Raw genomic sequence first — 14,704 nt, forward strand, 5'->3', positions numbered from 1 at the left:
TGTGGTATCATTTCTAGACCTTAAAATTGGGCAAAGGTTATTTGAGGGGTGTAAGCCTTGGTTTGTGAGGTACTCACGGATGCGACACATGTTGTTCGTCTTGCTACCATGTTGAGTTTCAACTTTTTTATGATGTGTTCCATTCTCTTAGTGGGCATAGAGAGTTACTTCGCAGTCCTCGTGATTTCATCCACTCTCTTTTGTGTGCACACATGGAGGATGTGGATTACTGTTTGTATAATACCTTGTGTGGAGAGAAATTGCACATCATATGGTTCACTTGCATAGCCACAGATGGTAGATCTTGATGCAAGTGACCAAGAGATAGTGACATGGTAACATTATGAGTATGTGACACATCAGCTATGGAGTGATGGTGGGTAGTCCAGGAAGTTGCAGCTCATGGACCAACATACACCACGTTGTCATGTTACAACCACATTTAGGGAGAAAATCTACCCATATATACGGCACATTCATTGTGCCAAGTGGCTGGATTTTCAGTTCCGAGCATGCCTGGTAGAGTTTCCTATTAGTGTGGTGGTCTCTGTGGTCAATTTTGCAGAGAACTACACCTCCACACGTTTTTATGAGATACAATCTGAGTATTACTTCTCAGAGTAGGTAATGGTTATATTTTATATTTTTTTTTCATGTTTGAGCTATATTACTTAATTGAATTTTTGTGTCCTAATCGTCTCTCCCCCTAACCTCACCATGTTGCTATTATGCTCCACATTAGTTATATCAGCATGCAGAGCCACATGTAGATGGGATAGTGAGTAGCCCCAAGGTCCATGCCATTGTTTAAGAGTATTATTTCTACATTAGTAAAGATCACTCACATGTTGCACATTTTATGTAACACTGCTTCCGTCTCTATGATGATTTTTTATGAGATTGTGGAGTCACATGGCGTCGTAGATGGGTTTGGTTGGATGGTTGTGGTGCATAGTTCAAGTCAGGCACAACAATTCTATTGGCTCGACAGGTAGTACTTATAGTTCTCAAAGATTCATAAATAAACTAAATTCACTAAAACATCTTAAAGAAAAAAATAACCAAGACTTTTTTTTATGGGTTTATAGGTGGCATGTGCAGTCTAGTATCCCAGTGATTTGGTCATTCTTTGAGACTGGTCACACGGGAAGGGTGAGCTTGATGGTGTAGGCGTGTGTGAAATACGCTTTGAGACATCATTAATTGCGGCAAGATGCTGAGCCACCATGTCCCACATAAGGGCTAGTTCACATGCTACCTTCCTCCCATCATCCATAATGATGGCCGTGGATAGGAGGAAGGGGGGAGCTGCATGGGAGGGGTGCAAGTTATTTTCAAATGTGTAATTAATAATTTTGGAAAAATAAAATGAAATGGGAGGCACCAGTTCGTTAAAAAAATTATTTAATTACTAACTAATTGATTAATTAAACCCCTTTTATTATTGTTATTATTATTACCCCTATATATATAATAAAGGGAAGAAAGAAAAATAAGGGTTTATTTGGGTTATATATACATATACATATACATATACATATACATATACATATACAACATATACATATACATATACACATACATATACATGTATGTATGTATGTGTATCTCTCTCTATATATAAATTGGGGAGAGATTATTAATTCTATAGGGCACTTTTGATTTGCTAAAGAGAGAGAGAGGGGTGTGCGTACATTCAAATATGTGTGCATATGTGTGGGGTGCACGAGATATGTGTGCATGTGGGAGTGAAGGGGCATGCACGTGAGTGGGTGCTACATGTGTAGATATATGAGCGTACATGCATGGTTGGATGTACACGCATGTGGGTGTACGTGCAAATGTGTAGGTGAATGAATGTGCATGCCAGGGGAGTTAGAGCATGCATATGTGAGGGTGGGTGGGTGTGCACATGTAAAGTGTAAACGTGTGTGCACATGTGCATCTCTGCATGTGCACGTTGTCGTGCTATGGCACATCCATGTAGTGAAAGAAGCTCACAGACCATCCCATATGAACTCAGATGCATGGGCTTGAAGGCAGTATGATTAGTCAAGGTCATGGCCATGGTCCTGACTAAATGAGTATTGATGGCAGTGAAAATAATGCGGGGATAGCAAATGTTAAATGAGGCCAAATGAGTCTTTTTGATGTTATGCATGGGAACAGCCCCTAAGCAAAGATATGGTGTGAAGGAGCCATAAAGAATGTGATACTTATCAATCCAAGAAAAATGGGAGAAAAATGAGGGCAGTGTGGAATTTCAAAACGGAATAAACGTGTTTTCAGCTGAAAAAGGTGTGGGGAGGCCCGATTTGCCGGAGGATCCAGAAATAACTAGAGTTGGCGGGGGACGTCGACGGGGGGCAGAGGCTCTGGAGCGACAAGGCAGCTAGGCGGACAGAGCCGCGTTGGCTGCAGGAGAGGGGCTCTGAAGGCAACTCGGGTGGGCGTAGAGAGCCAGGTGAAAGGGAGGCTCGCCTACTCGAAGTGGAAGCCCCCGCCCCGGCAAGCAGGTGCAGCTCTCAGAGAATGAGATCCGGCAGCTCTGCTCTACCTCCAAGACCATCTTCATGCAGCAGCCCAACCTGCTCGAGCTCAAAGCCCCGATCAAGATTTGAGGTGACGTTCATGGACAATACTCTGATCTGTTGAGGCTTTTTGAATATGGAGATTTTCCGCCCACAGGCCAGTTATCTATTTTTAGGAGATTATGTTGATCGAGGCAAGCAAAGCCTTGAAACAATATGCCTCCTCCTTGCTTATAAAATCAAGTACCCAGAGAACTTCTTCCTGCTGAGGGGTAACCATGAATGTGCTTCAATCAACCGAATCTATGGTTTCTATGATGAATGCAAGAGGTGATTCAATGTAAGGCTGCGGAAGGCATTCACTGAATGTTTTAACTGCCTACCCGTGGCAGCTCTCATTGATGAGAAGATATTGTGCATGCATGGTGGGCTTTCTCCTGATTTGAGTAGTTTGGATTAAATAAAGAGTATTCCACGTCCCACAGATGTTCCGGATCAGGGATTGTTGTGCGATTTACTATGGTCTGACCCAGACAAAGACATCTCAGGTTGGGGTGAGAATAACAGAGGGGTTTCTTACACTTTTGGGACTGATAGAGTAAATGAGTTCCTGCAGAAGCATGACCTGGATCTCATTTACCGGGCACATCAGGTTGTAGAGGAAGGCTATGAGTTCTTTGCAGAGAGGCATCTGGTGACCATCTCTTCTGCACCAAATTATTGCAGCGAGTTTGACAATGCTGGGGCCATGATGAGCGTGGATGAATCCCTTATGTGCATTCCGTTACTAGCAGCAGCTTTCCACTTAAATCTGCAGGTGAAGTAGTCCAGGGAGCTGGAAGTAATCATGGACAAATTTTGTGGGCCTGTTGGCTATGGTTTAAGGTGTTTATGGGATTATGAGCTCTCTTTGCTCATGGTTTTTATTGTGATGATGTTTATATAAATGTGATGCCCTTTGAAGTTCAACCACATACTCTCACAGCCAGAAGTCTCGCACTTTCCCAGCGACACCGCCCACGTCACGACATTCTTTGGTGAACCCGACGTGAAATTGCTGGGGTGAGAGTGTGGTGAAATCCCCGTGAACTATGTATGTGATGATTTCAACATATGTATGAGGCAGAAAACCTTGATGGCCTATGATCTAGAGGGTATTCCTTAAGGGTACAGGCAGCAGAGCCTGTATGATTTGTTGGTACCATTTGACCCAGGTGGATTAGGGAAGAAGAAGGATTACAAGGGCTTATGACACTTGTTCACCTCAAGAGAAGGGGGTAACAAAGAGCTTGTATAGACTTGTAGTTCTCTCTTAGGACTGTAGAATGGGCAACAAGGGCTTGTGACACTCATCCTTCTCGACAGCTGAGGAAGGAGAGGAGCTTGCAATGACTTGATCCATTCCTGCCACTTCAAGGGCCTATGACACTCATCTATTCCAATAACCAAGGATAGAGAGGAGCTTGTAGTGACTTGAAGCTAACCCTTTGTCTCAAGGGCTTACGACACTCGACCTTTTTGATAGCTGAGGAAGGTGAGGAGCTTGTATTGACTTGATGTCTTCCCTACAAGTTGCAAAACAGTTAGAATGCTCAAGAACTTATGAATGCCGGAAAGGTGGACACTTCTTTGTACTCTAATTGTCGGAATATCTGAAAGAAACTCTTTGAAAAACAGGGCTAAATGTATGCAATGATAATCTGAATGAATGGTTCGACATAGAGAAAGCCCAAAACATCAGAAGGATAAAAGGAATGCCAATGCAGAATGCTGTAGAATTGAGTGTATGAACATGGAGATTAAAGCTCTACTCGTTGTTCAGGAAAGCCATATATGATGGCATTATATGTACACATGGATGCTCATTTGTAATACATGAATAAACTATGTGCCAGTTAATGGCTGCAACCAGTTAGAGTCTTTGAAAAGAAGCTCATGGTGATTTGAAGCAGTACAGGGCATCTGTGGAAGGGGAGGCAAACTGATAATAAGCTACAGGAAGAAATTCCATCAGCCCCGGACAAATCTCTGCAGGAGTGACACCTTATCTTGCAGTTCATGGTTTTGGTCAGAGCCCCTACATTAAACCCATCGAATCTCAAGCTATCCCGGTGGAAGAGAGTAAAAAAGCAGAGGGCAAGGACTTACTTGTCACACCAGGATCATCTGGTTATGAGGGTGCTATGGCAATGGATTATGATAAGCCATCATCTGATGAAACTGATAATGTTCCCAAAACTACAGACAATGCTGCAGCTTGGCACACACCAACTCCATCAGAAAATGTTTCTGAAACTGAGCAGGCCCAGCAGAAGTCATTGAAAGAGAGCGCCTCTGAAGGGATGGCTGCCACCAAAGACACTGCTGTCACTGGTGCAGCAGCAGCAGGTGGTGGTGCTATGGGTGTAAAATCTGTCTCAGGTGAATGTGAGAACAGAGACATGAGTGGGGGCAAGAAGAGCATGCTAGAGAAAGCTAAGGAGAGAATATTTGGCTCCTCTAAATCAATGAATGAAGGGTCTGAACAATTTTCAGCAGCAGGAGATGAGCAGTTGAAGGCTTGTGAAAGCAAGCCAACGGTCGCTGGCAGAGTTGTTGGTACTGTTGTAAGCCTTAAAGATACTGTTGCTTCAAAGCTTGGCTATGGTGCTAAGATCCCAACAAGTGATGGGACAGCACAAGGTGAAGCCATGCCTATGGAGACTGATAAAGCTAGTAATCAAGAGAATGTACGTGATCAGTCTTCCAAATCTGTCTTGCAGAGGCTGCAGGATAGTGCCGCTGGTGCAAAGGGTGCGGTCGCAAGCAAGCTTGGATATGGTAGCTTACTCATGCCTATGTAGCTGAGAGTGGGTTTGAAACTGATGTATTTGTAGGGAGTATCCTTATTGGCATGTATGCCAGATGTGGAAGGCCTGCAGATGTACAGAGTGTGTTTGAAAAGCTACCAAAACATGACCGGGTGACATGGAGTACAATGGTTGCAGGGTATGTTCAGCATGGGCGGGGTGAGGAGGCTCTCCATCTTTTTGAGCAAATGCTGCGGGAAGGGATGGAGCCAAAGGATACCATTTTTGTTAGTGCTTTGAAAGCTTGCGCCAGTACATCAGCTGATCATAGGGGTAATTTCATTCATGGATATGTTGTCGAAAGTGGTTATGATTTGGATGCATGCGTCAGTAGCATGCTAATTGATATGCTTGCAAAACTTGGGTCTCTTGAGGAAGCTCGGAGAGTGTTTGACAGTTTAGGACAAGAAGGTGTGGTGCCATGGACTACTATGATTGCAGGATATTCTCAACATGGACATGGACAAGCAGGACTTTTTGAACAAAATGCAACAGGAGAGGCAAATGCCCAATAATGTTACTCTTATCAGTGCCTTGAATGCATGTTCAAGTATAGCTGCCCTTTCCCAAGGCAAGCTAGGTCCATGCTCAAAGTTGCGTAACTAATGGGCTTGAAGCTTCTGATACAATGTTGAGAACTGCACTTATTGACATGTATGGCAAATGTGGAAGCATGGTGGATGCTCATAGGCTATTCAATGCAATATGTACAAGGGACCTTGTGAGATGGAATGCATTGATTGCAGGATGTGCCTGCCAAGGAGAGACTGAGCTTGTATTTCATCTGTTTGAAAGAATGATGAAGGAAGGCATTCAACCAAATGAGGTCACATTTCTTAGTGTTCTTGCAGCATGCAGCCATGCAGGTCTTAAGGACAAGGGCCAGAAGTGTTTTGAGGATATGATCAACAATCATCACATTTGTGCAACTATTCAGCACTATACTTGCATGGTTGATCTTCTCTGTCGCGCAGGCCAACTTGATGAGGCTGTTGTAATGTTAGAGAAGGTGCCTTTTCAACTTGATCTTGCGGTATGGAACACCTTGTTATCTTCTTGTCAAAAGTGGGGTAATTTAGAGCTTGGTACACAAGCATTTGGTCGTGCGGTGAGCATGAATGAAACACATGCTACAACATTTATCTTATTGTCAAACATCTATGCTGATGTGTACATGTTTGAGAATACACAGATGGTAAAGACTGTGGGAGTTAACTTAAAAAAATGCTGAGCGTGGGGAAAGTGAAATGGCTTTTTCACTGTATGCGCAAATGCAAGAGCAAGGTTTCTTACCAAATACTGTGACCTTAGTAAGCATTCTGAAAGCATGTGGCAGAACAGCAGCTCTAGAAACTGGTAAAAAAGTCCATGCTCGCTTGATGGCTAGTGGCTTTGAGTTAGATGCAGTGGTTGGGATTGCCCTTATCAATATGTATACGAAATGTGGGAGTTTGGAGAGTGCAGCCAGGGTGTTCAAAACTTGGCATATCAAAGATAAGAGATATGGACTACCCTGAGCGTAAGGCACCAGCCTCTGAGACAACAGGGAAGGTTAATGTCAATGGGGGTTCAACCCCATTATCACTAGAAGGTTTGAACGAGGATGATGTTGGCTTAACCATGCAAGATGGGCAATACTACGATGCAATGCTATCTTTTGCAGATATTCTCGACACGCATGGGGAATCTAGAAACACAGTTGTGGACTGCTCTGAGAACAATCAAACTGTATTTTATGAAAGTAAAAGCTGTGAGAATTTCAACTAGGGGGATGCCAAACCAACACTTGTGCAAGTTGCATTAGCTGGCAAAGAGAATGGAGATGGAGTTTTAACAACCCTTGAAAATAGGCTTCTTATGAGCAGGATGATCAATACAGGAAATTCAACCAGTCAGGAAAGCCTTGATGAGAATGTGGGTTCAGAGGATGAAAAAGCTGAAGATAACGTGCCAAAATTTGATAAAGATGAAGGCAAATCAGTATAAATTTGAATGAAGATTAGCCTATATAGCAACTTGGTGGCACATACCGGAGGATGTGCAGGTTTAGAGGGGGTCGATGTCGTGCTGTGGCACATCCATGTAGTGAAAGAAGCTCACAGACCATCCCATATGAACTCAGATGCATGGGCATGAAGGCAGTATGATTAGTCAAGGTCATGGCCATGGTCTTGACTAAATGAGTATTGATGGCAGTGAAAATAATGCGGGGATAGCAAATGTTAAATGAGGCCAAATGAGTCTTTTTGATGTTATGCATGGGAACAGCCCCTAAGCAAAGATATGGTGTAAAGGAGCCATAAAGAATGTGATACTTATCAATCCAAGAAAAATGGGAGAAAAATGAGGGCAGTGTGGAATTTCAAAACGGAATAAACGTGTTTTCAGCTGAAAAAGGTGTGGGGAGGCCCGATTTGCCGGAGGATCCAGAAATAACTAGAGTTGGCGGGGGACGTCGACGGGGGGCAGAGGCTCTGGAGCGACAGGGCAGCTAGGCGGACAGAGCCGCGTTGGCTGCAGCAGAGAGGGGCTCTGAAGGCGGGTGGGCGTAGAGAGCCAGGTGAAAGGGAGGCTCGCCTACTCAAAGTGGAAGCCCCCGCCCCGGCAAGCAGGTGCAGCTCTCAGAGAATGAGATCCGGCAGCTCTGCTCTACCTCCAAGACCAACCTACTCGAGCTCGAAGCCCCGATCAAGATTTGAGGTGACGTTCATGGACAATACTCTGATCTGTTGAGGCTTTTTGAATATGGAGATTTTCCGCCACAGGCCAGTTATCTATTTTTAGGAGATTATGTTGATCGAGGCAAGCAAAGCCTTGAAACAATATGCCTCCTCCTTGCTTATAAAATCAAGTACCCAGAGAACTTCTTCCTGCTGAGGGGTAACCATGAATGTGCTTCAATCAACCGAATCTATGGTTTCTATGATGAATGCAAGAGGTGATTCAATGTAAGGCTGCGGAAGGCATTCACTGAATGTTTTAACTGCCTACCCATGGCAGCTCTCATTGATGAGAAGATACTGTGCATGCATGGTGGGCTTTCTCCTGATTTGAGTAGTTTGGATTAAATAAAGAGTATTCCACGTCCCACAGATGTTCCAGATCAGGGATTGTTGTGCGATTTACTATGGTCTGACCCAGACAAAGACATCTCAGGTTGGGGTGAGAATAACAGAGGGGTTTCTTACACTTTTGGGACTGATAGAGTAAATGAGTTCCTGCAGAAGCATGACCTGGATCTCATTTACCGGGCACATCAGGTTGTAGAGGAAGGCTATGAGTTCTTTGCAGAGAGGCATCTGGTGACCATCTCTTCTGCACCAAATTATTGCAGCGAGTTTGACAATGCTGGGGCCATGATGAGCGTGGATGAATCCCTTATGTGCATTCCGTTACTAGCAGCAGCTTTCCACTTAAATCTGCAGGTGAAGTAGTCCAGGGAGCTGGAAGTAATCATGGACAAATTTTGTGGGCCTGTTGGCTATGGTTTAAGGTGTTTATGGGATTATGAGCTCTCTTTGCTCATGGTTTTTATTGTGATGATGTTTATATAAATGTGATGCCCTTTGAAGTTCAACCACATACTCTCACAGCCAGAAGTCTCGCACTTTCCCAGTGCATGAGTGATGTGTAAATGTGGGGTGCAAGCGCATGAGAAAAGGAGTGTGCATGGTTGTGTGTGTGAGTGAATGAATGTGCATGTCCAGGGGATGCAGGTGTGTGCACATGTGGGGATCATATGTGTATACATGCAAGTGTGTGTGCATGTGTGCATGTGGGGATCATATGTGTATACATGTAGGAGCAAATGTGAATGGGGTTTAAGTGTATGTGCACATGTGGATGCATGCAAGTGGGTGCATGGGTAAGTGAATGTGCGTGGGATACACGTGCATATGCATGCACAACCAGTGTATAAAGGTGTGAATGCATGTGCACATGTGTGTTAGAGAGGGAGTACATGAGGGTAGGGGCATGTGTACATGTGTGTTAGTAAAAGTGTGTACACGTGTGTATGCATGGGTGAATGGGGTGCATGTGCAAGTGTAAATGTGGGTGCACACACAGGGTGCGGGCCTATGTGCATACGAGAATAAAGGCGTGTGCACCCGAGGGTGTGAAAGTGTGTGCATAAGCAAATGTGTGAGATGCACATGCATGAATGCAAGTGAATGTGCAAGCATGAAAATGTGTGAGGTGCTAGACATGCATGAATGCAAGTGAATGTACGTGTGCATGCATGCTATGCAAATGGGTACACAATGCATGTGGATGCATATGTGCAATTGTGTAAATGTGTATACATGGGTGTGTGCAAGAGTGGGTGCACATGTGTGCATGAAGTGCAAAGGTGCACGGATATGCCTATGCATGCAAATACGTGAATGGGTGCATACATCCCAATATGCATGCACATGCATGTACATGCAAAGATGCACGTACATGCCTGTGTATGAAAATGTGTGAATGGGCATACATCCCAATATGCATGCACATGGTACAAATGTGCATGTTTTTAGTTGGTTTGACTTTTCTAGTTTTTTATCATTCCCAGTGAAAGTTGTGACTATACACAGGTGTGAAACTACATTACATATGTACTCATGGGCTTACAGTTCGAGGCATACTGTGTGTGCGCTCAATGGGGGAGGGTGGAGAATTATTTATTGATCCACGATGAAAGCATGGGCAGCACCACATAGTTAGCTTAATTGGCGTGTTTCTCTTAAATTTGGCCTTCTAGCTAGCAAGTTGGTGTTGTGGCATGACGCATGGGGATGTCATGGGGATCAATTTTGGGGGGGCATAATGGAACAATTGGTACCTTGGGTGGCTAATCAAGAAGTGGAACTATTTGGGATGCAACCACTCTATGCACAAAATGGATATGGCATGTCTAGGGGTTCTTCTTCATTGGTGGGTCTGGCATGCACATCGAGGGTAGGACTTGTGTCTCCATAGCCACTTGGATTTGACGTTCGAGTGTGCAAGTATAGGTTTCTTTGATTTTGGCACCTAGATATGGGGGTTTCCTTTGTAGAATCCTTGTGCTTTTAGTAGTTTCGTTGGGATCCAACGAAGCATTGACTTCTTGGGTGTGGTACTAGCTGTTATAGCCATCGTGTTTAGATCTTTTTGGCTATGGGGATTCTTTGTAGAATCCTTGGGCTTCTAGTAGTTTTGTTGGGATCCAACAAAATATTGACTTCTTGGGTGGTACTAGGTGCTATAGCCATCGTGCTTAGATCTTTTTGGCTGTGGGGATTATACTAACAGTGGGATTTTTGGGAATTAAATAGACATGTTCTCTTTGTAGAAGTCTTGGGCCTCCAACGTTTCAGATGGGGATCCAACTAAGCTCAAGGTTTAGGTTGAACACTATTACATGGGGCAATCTTTGCTTGTTGTTGAGCTTTGGGCCAAATGGTGGTGGCTACTAGGTCTTTGCATGGGTGTTGTACTTTCCCTAGCTAGCCAGAGTTCTCTTGGGTACCCATTTCTTCTTGGTGTGACCTCTCAAAAGGGTTGCTGAGGTTGAGATTTAGGGGGGCGATCTTTGTCTCTGTGGGTGAGGTTTCCATAGAGTTGGAGGGGGTGGCCGTACATATAACGAGGTTAGAATGTTGTGTAGTGTTAGAGGTTACCTAAGGTGATGGCCTTAGTGGAAGACAAGGCTTGGGATGTTGTGTAGTGTTAGAGGTAGGTTACCTAAGGTGATGGACTATCAGTTGGGGAGGACAAGGCTTGGGATGTTTTGTAGTGTTAGAGGTTACCTAAGGTGATGGCCTATCAATGGAGGATGAGGATTGGGATGTTGATAGGTTCAGGGTTTCCTCATCCACCAAGGGCATAGTAATCATTCCACAAATAGGTTGATGGCATGTAAGCAAATGTTGATTGTGTCCTCATCCACACCAAGGGTACACAATAACCATTTTGTAGTAGGGAACCTCAAGCATTATGATTTTTCTTTGCTAGAGGTGACAATGCAATCCATAGCCACAATCCCAATCCCTCCCAAGGATGATTCTCTCTTTCAATGTACCTGTAGGGGTCAAAACTTGCAAGATGTAGATTTAGATCCAATAAGAAACTTCGCTTCAAAACAATCAACAACGGTTATAGATTGGGAATTATTTACCATGGTAATGGTTGTTGCAAATGGTGCGAGGGGTCAATGGCCTAATATCAGGCTAGGGGTCAATGGTGCGAGGGGTCAATGGCCTAATATCAGGCTAGTGAGGTCCACATCTCCCATGATAAGTCTTTGTGGTGGCTAGCCTCTATGTAAACCAAGGCGGGACACATAGCTAGATGTTGTTTTTGGGAAAACTCTAACTCAAGCGAGTTTCACCGTTGGTTCTATTTCAAATGTGAATGTGATTTTGGCTCCATCCAATTGTGTAAACCTTATCCCAACCTTCTAGGGAAGAGTGTCTATGGTTACCAGAGCATGAATCTACTCCTTAGAGTTGCATGCTTTGGGAGGGGCTCATATTCTTGGTCTTTAGCTTCACCATCCAAGATCTTGTCAAGATCTATAGATATCAAAAATTAATGTGGTACAAATGAAGCAGTTGTGTCAAACTCATTGGCGAGAATGTCTCCACCCATGAAATAAGTCTTTCCTATTTGTAAGTTTATTTTCAAGGAGGACTGGTTACCTTTGCGTATGTAAATGTGATTGGTTTTCCAATCGAACCAACCTTGCATCTCTCCTCGTGTAAGGCCTTTTGAGGATGATTGTGTATGACCCTCTTCTGTAAAAATATATCATTACAAATGTGTGGTGGAAGCTTAGTCTCAAGGTTTTGATTTTCGCATCTTGTAGGATGTCCAAAGGTTTAGCAATGTTCCTATTGTTAATTGCCTATAAGTGGGGCTTCCCCCGGCCTCCTAGTAATCCTTGGTGATTATGCTAAAGCACCACCATCCAAGATTGGAGATCATTGTTCTTTTATAAAGGACATTATGGCGATCATCTCAATGCTTGCAAAATAGTGTCCTAGCTTGTTTATGGGCACTTTTGGTTGTTCTTTTGACTTAGGTATGGAAGGAGAGCACTCATTATAGCAGACCAACTCATCCTCCTCTTCAGGTCTAGGTTCATTTGTGTGGGTCCTCAAATTCCCATTCATTCAATTGGATAAGCCTTTTCAAATTTGATAATTTCCTTGTTAAAAAAGAACTTATCGAGACTCATACTTTCGAGAGTGAGAAGGCTATGAGGTCTACTTTGCCCCTTAAATTGTAGCCCAACTCATCCTTCTCCTCTTCATGTTTAGGTTCATTTATGTTAGCCCATTCACCTAGTTGGATAAGCCTCTCCAAGCTTGATAATTTCCATATAAAAGAGAACTTATCAAGATTCAAACTTTGAGAATGAGAAGGCTATGAGGCCTACTATGTCCCTTGTATGATATTCATGCTCACACTGAGCTCGTACTCACTCAAATGTGGGTTAGGATCTATCAATGTATAGGTAATGTGCATTGATCCTTCCCTAAGAGACGGAACTTTGATGGGTCAAAATGAAGTCATCACCTATCAAATTAGAGAAAATATTTTGGTGACTATCATGACCCATGGAAGTCTGACTTTTATCGCCTATCTAGTAATGTAATATTTGGTTAGATTGGTTCCAAAAGTAGAGGCTCTATAACTAGATCTTTTTGTAGCCTCTTGAGATGGTTATGGCTTTGATTAAGTCCTTTGGCAAGAACTGATGATTAGGACTCTAGATGGTGATGGTGGGGCACCTTTAGCTATTGAGGCTTTAGATAATATATGCCCCCTATCTCTTGGTTTGGGTTGATGACTTCTACATCCTTGTCTTCAAGATTGTCTACTGGGTCTATTGCCTCATGCGACAACACTCATCAAAGATGTAGTGTCTAGACTTGTAGAGATGGTCATAAAGCCTCTTTCTCTTAAGACCGATCATAAATGAGTGATAAGTCATCTAGTCTCTCATGGGTGCTGTAACTCATGTGGAGATACTTGGTTTTCGCAATATAGTCTTATAATGTTTCATCCTCCTCTTGGTTGAGGTCATAAATTAGTGCAACTGGGTGAGGGTCTCATAATGAAGGTGTGTTGTAAGACCTCATAGGTGGCCTTTTCAAGTGGGTTTAGTGATCTAAACCACTGGCTTGGGAAAGTCCAAATGAATACATCTTGGTGGGATTATCAATCCATCCCATGGAATCGCAAATCTAATCAAACTTCTCTAAGTACTAAATGGGATCTCTAGTTTTATAAAATTTTGTCATCATCCTTGAGATATGGATTAGCTTTGTTTTGCCCAAATCTGAGCCTCTAAGTATTATTTTTTTGTGACTCCCTTCCCATTTCAAATGCCATCCTTAGCATGTTTTCAACTGCCATGTGAATATGCATGTCTTTTGCATATTAGCAATGGAATATAAGGAGGTGGTGGTTGTGTGAAAGTTGAAACCCTCTGTTTTAGGGTACATGACCTCTTGCCCTATGGGGTAAAGAGAATGTAGGAAGAGGGAGAGCTTTAGTTCCCTTGCAAACAAGCAAACACATACACATACCCTCTGTTTTAGGGTACATGACCTCTTGCCCTATGGGATAAAGAGAATGTAGGAAGAGGGAGAGCTTTAGTTCCCTTGCAAACAAGCAAACACATACACATACACAAGAGAGAGAGAGCAAGGTATGAGAGAGAGATGGATGGCTGAATTTCCTTCTGTCTTATTCTCTTCTCTACAACCAAGAACTAAAGAGATAAGAGTACATAGCCATACTTTAGAAATCCAAATATGGCTGTTACATAGCTTGTCATCCACTGGCAGCATGTTAACCATAATCTCACAAATCGTTCCAGTGGCATAAGTGTGGAGGCTATCACCTACATGGGTTATTAATGTCTATAGCACTAATTGAGCTTGATATTTCTATACTCCCCCTCTAGCTGAACTCCACATACTACACTCCAAGTAAGCTCCTAAACCTGTGGAGCTTCTCTGTATCAAGTTCCTTTATGAAGATATCAGCCACTTGATCCTTTGTGCTGATATATACCAAATCTACATCACTTACTACTAGAACCTTCTCCCTCACAAAGTGATAATGTACCTCAATGTGCTTCATCCTAGGATGGTATAATAAGTTATTAGCCAAATGTATGCTACTCATGTTGTCATAATAAATGACAACGGTCCTATTTATGGGCTCTCCCATATCACCAAAGCAGCTTCTAAAACTAAGCTACTATTGGAAGGTCATGGCTCGATCGCTTACATCCCACATGCATAGAGTCCCAAGAAATGGGATCATTTATAAGCAATAGAAGAC

At 43.2% G+C, this 14,704-nt stretch overlaps 3 pseudogenes; all 3 read left to right on the forward strand.

Moving 5' to 3' along the window:
• Positions 1–2,393: 2,393 nt before the first annotated feature.
• On the forward strand, positions 2,394–3,496 carry LOC147628377 (serine/threonine-protein phosphatase PP1 pseudogene; annotated as a pseudogene).
• Positions 3,497–6,008: 2,512 nt separating this feature from the next.
• On the forward strand, positions 6,009–6,611 carry LOC147628378 (pentatricopeptide repeat-containing protein At5g15300 pseudogene; annotated as a pseudogene).
• A 272-nt stretch (positions 6,612–6,883) lies between these two features.
• LOC147628379 (serine/threonine-protein phosphatase PP1 isozyme 3 pseudogene) lies at positions 6,884–8,952 on the forward strand (annotated as a pseudogene).
• Positions 8,953–14,704: the final 5,752 nt, after the last annotated feature.

This window comes from Cibotium barometz, chromosome 19, assembly GCF_041138505.1.
Source record: "Cibotium barometz isolate CiBa-2024 chromosome 19, ASM4113850v1, whole genome shotgun sequence".
Taxonomy (NCBI): Eukaryota; Viridiplantae; Streptophyta; class Polypodiopsida; order Cyatheales; family Cibotiaceae; genus Cibotium; species Cibotium barometz.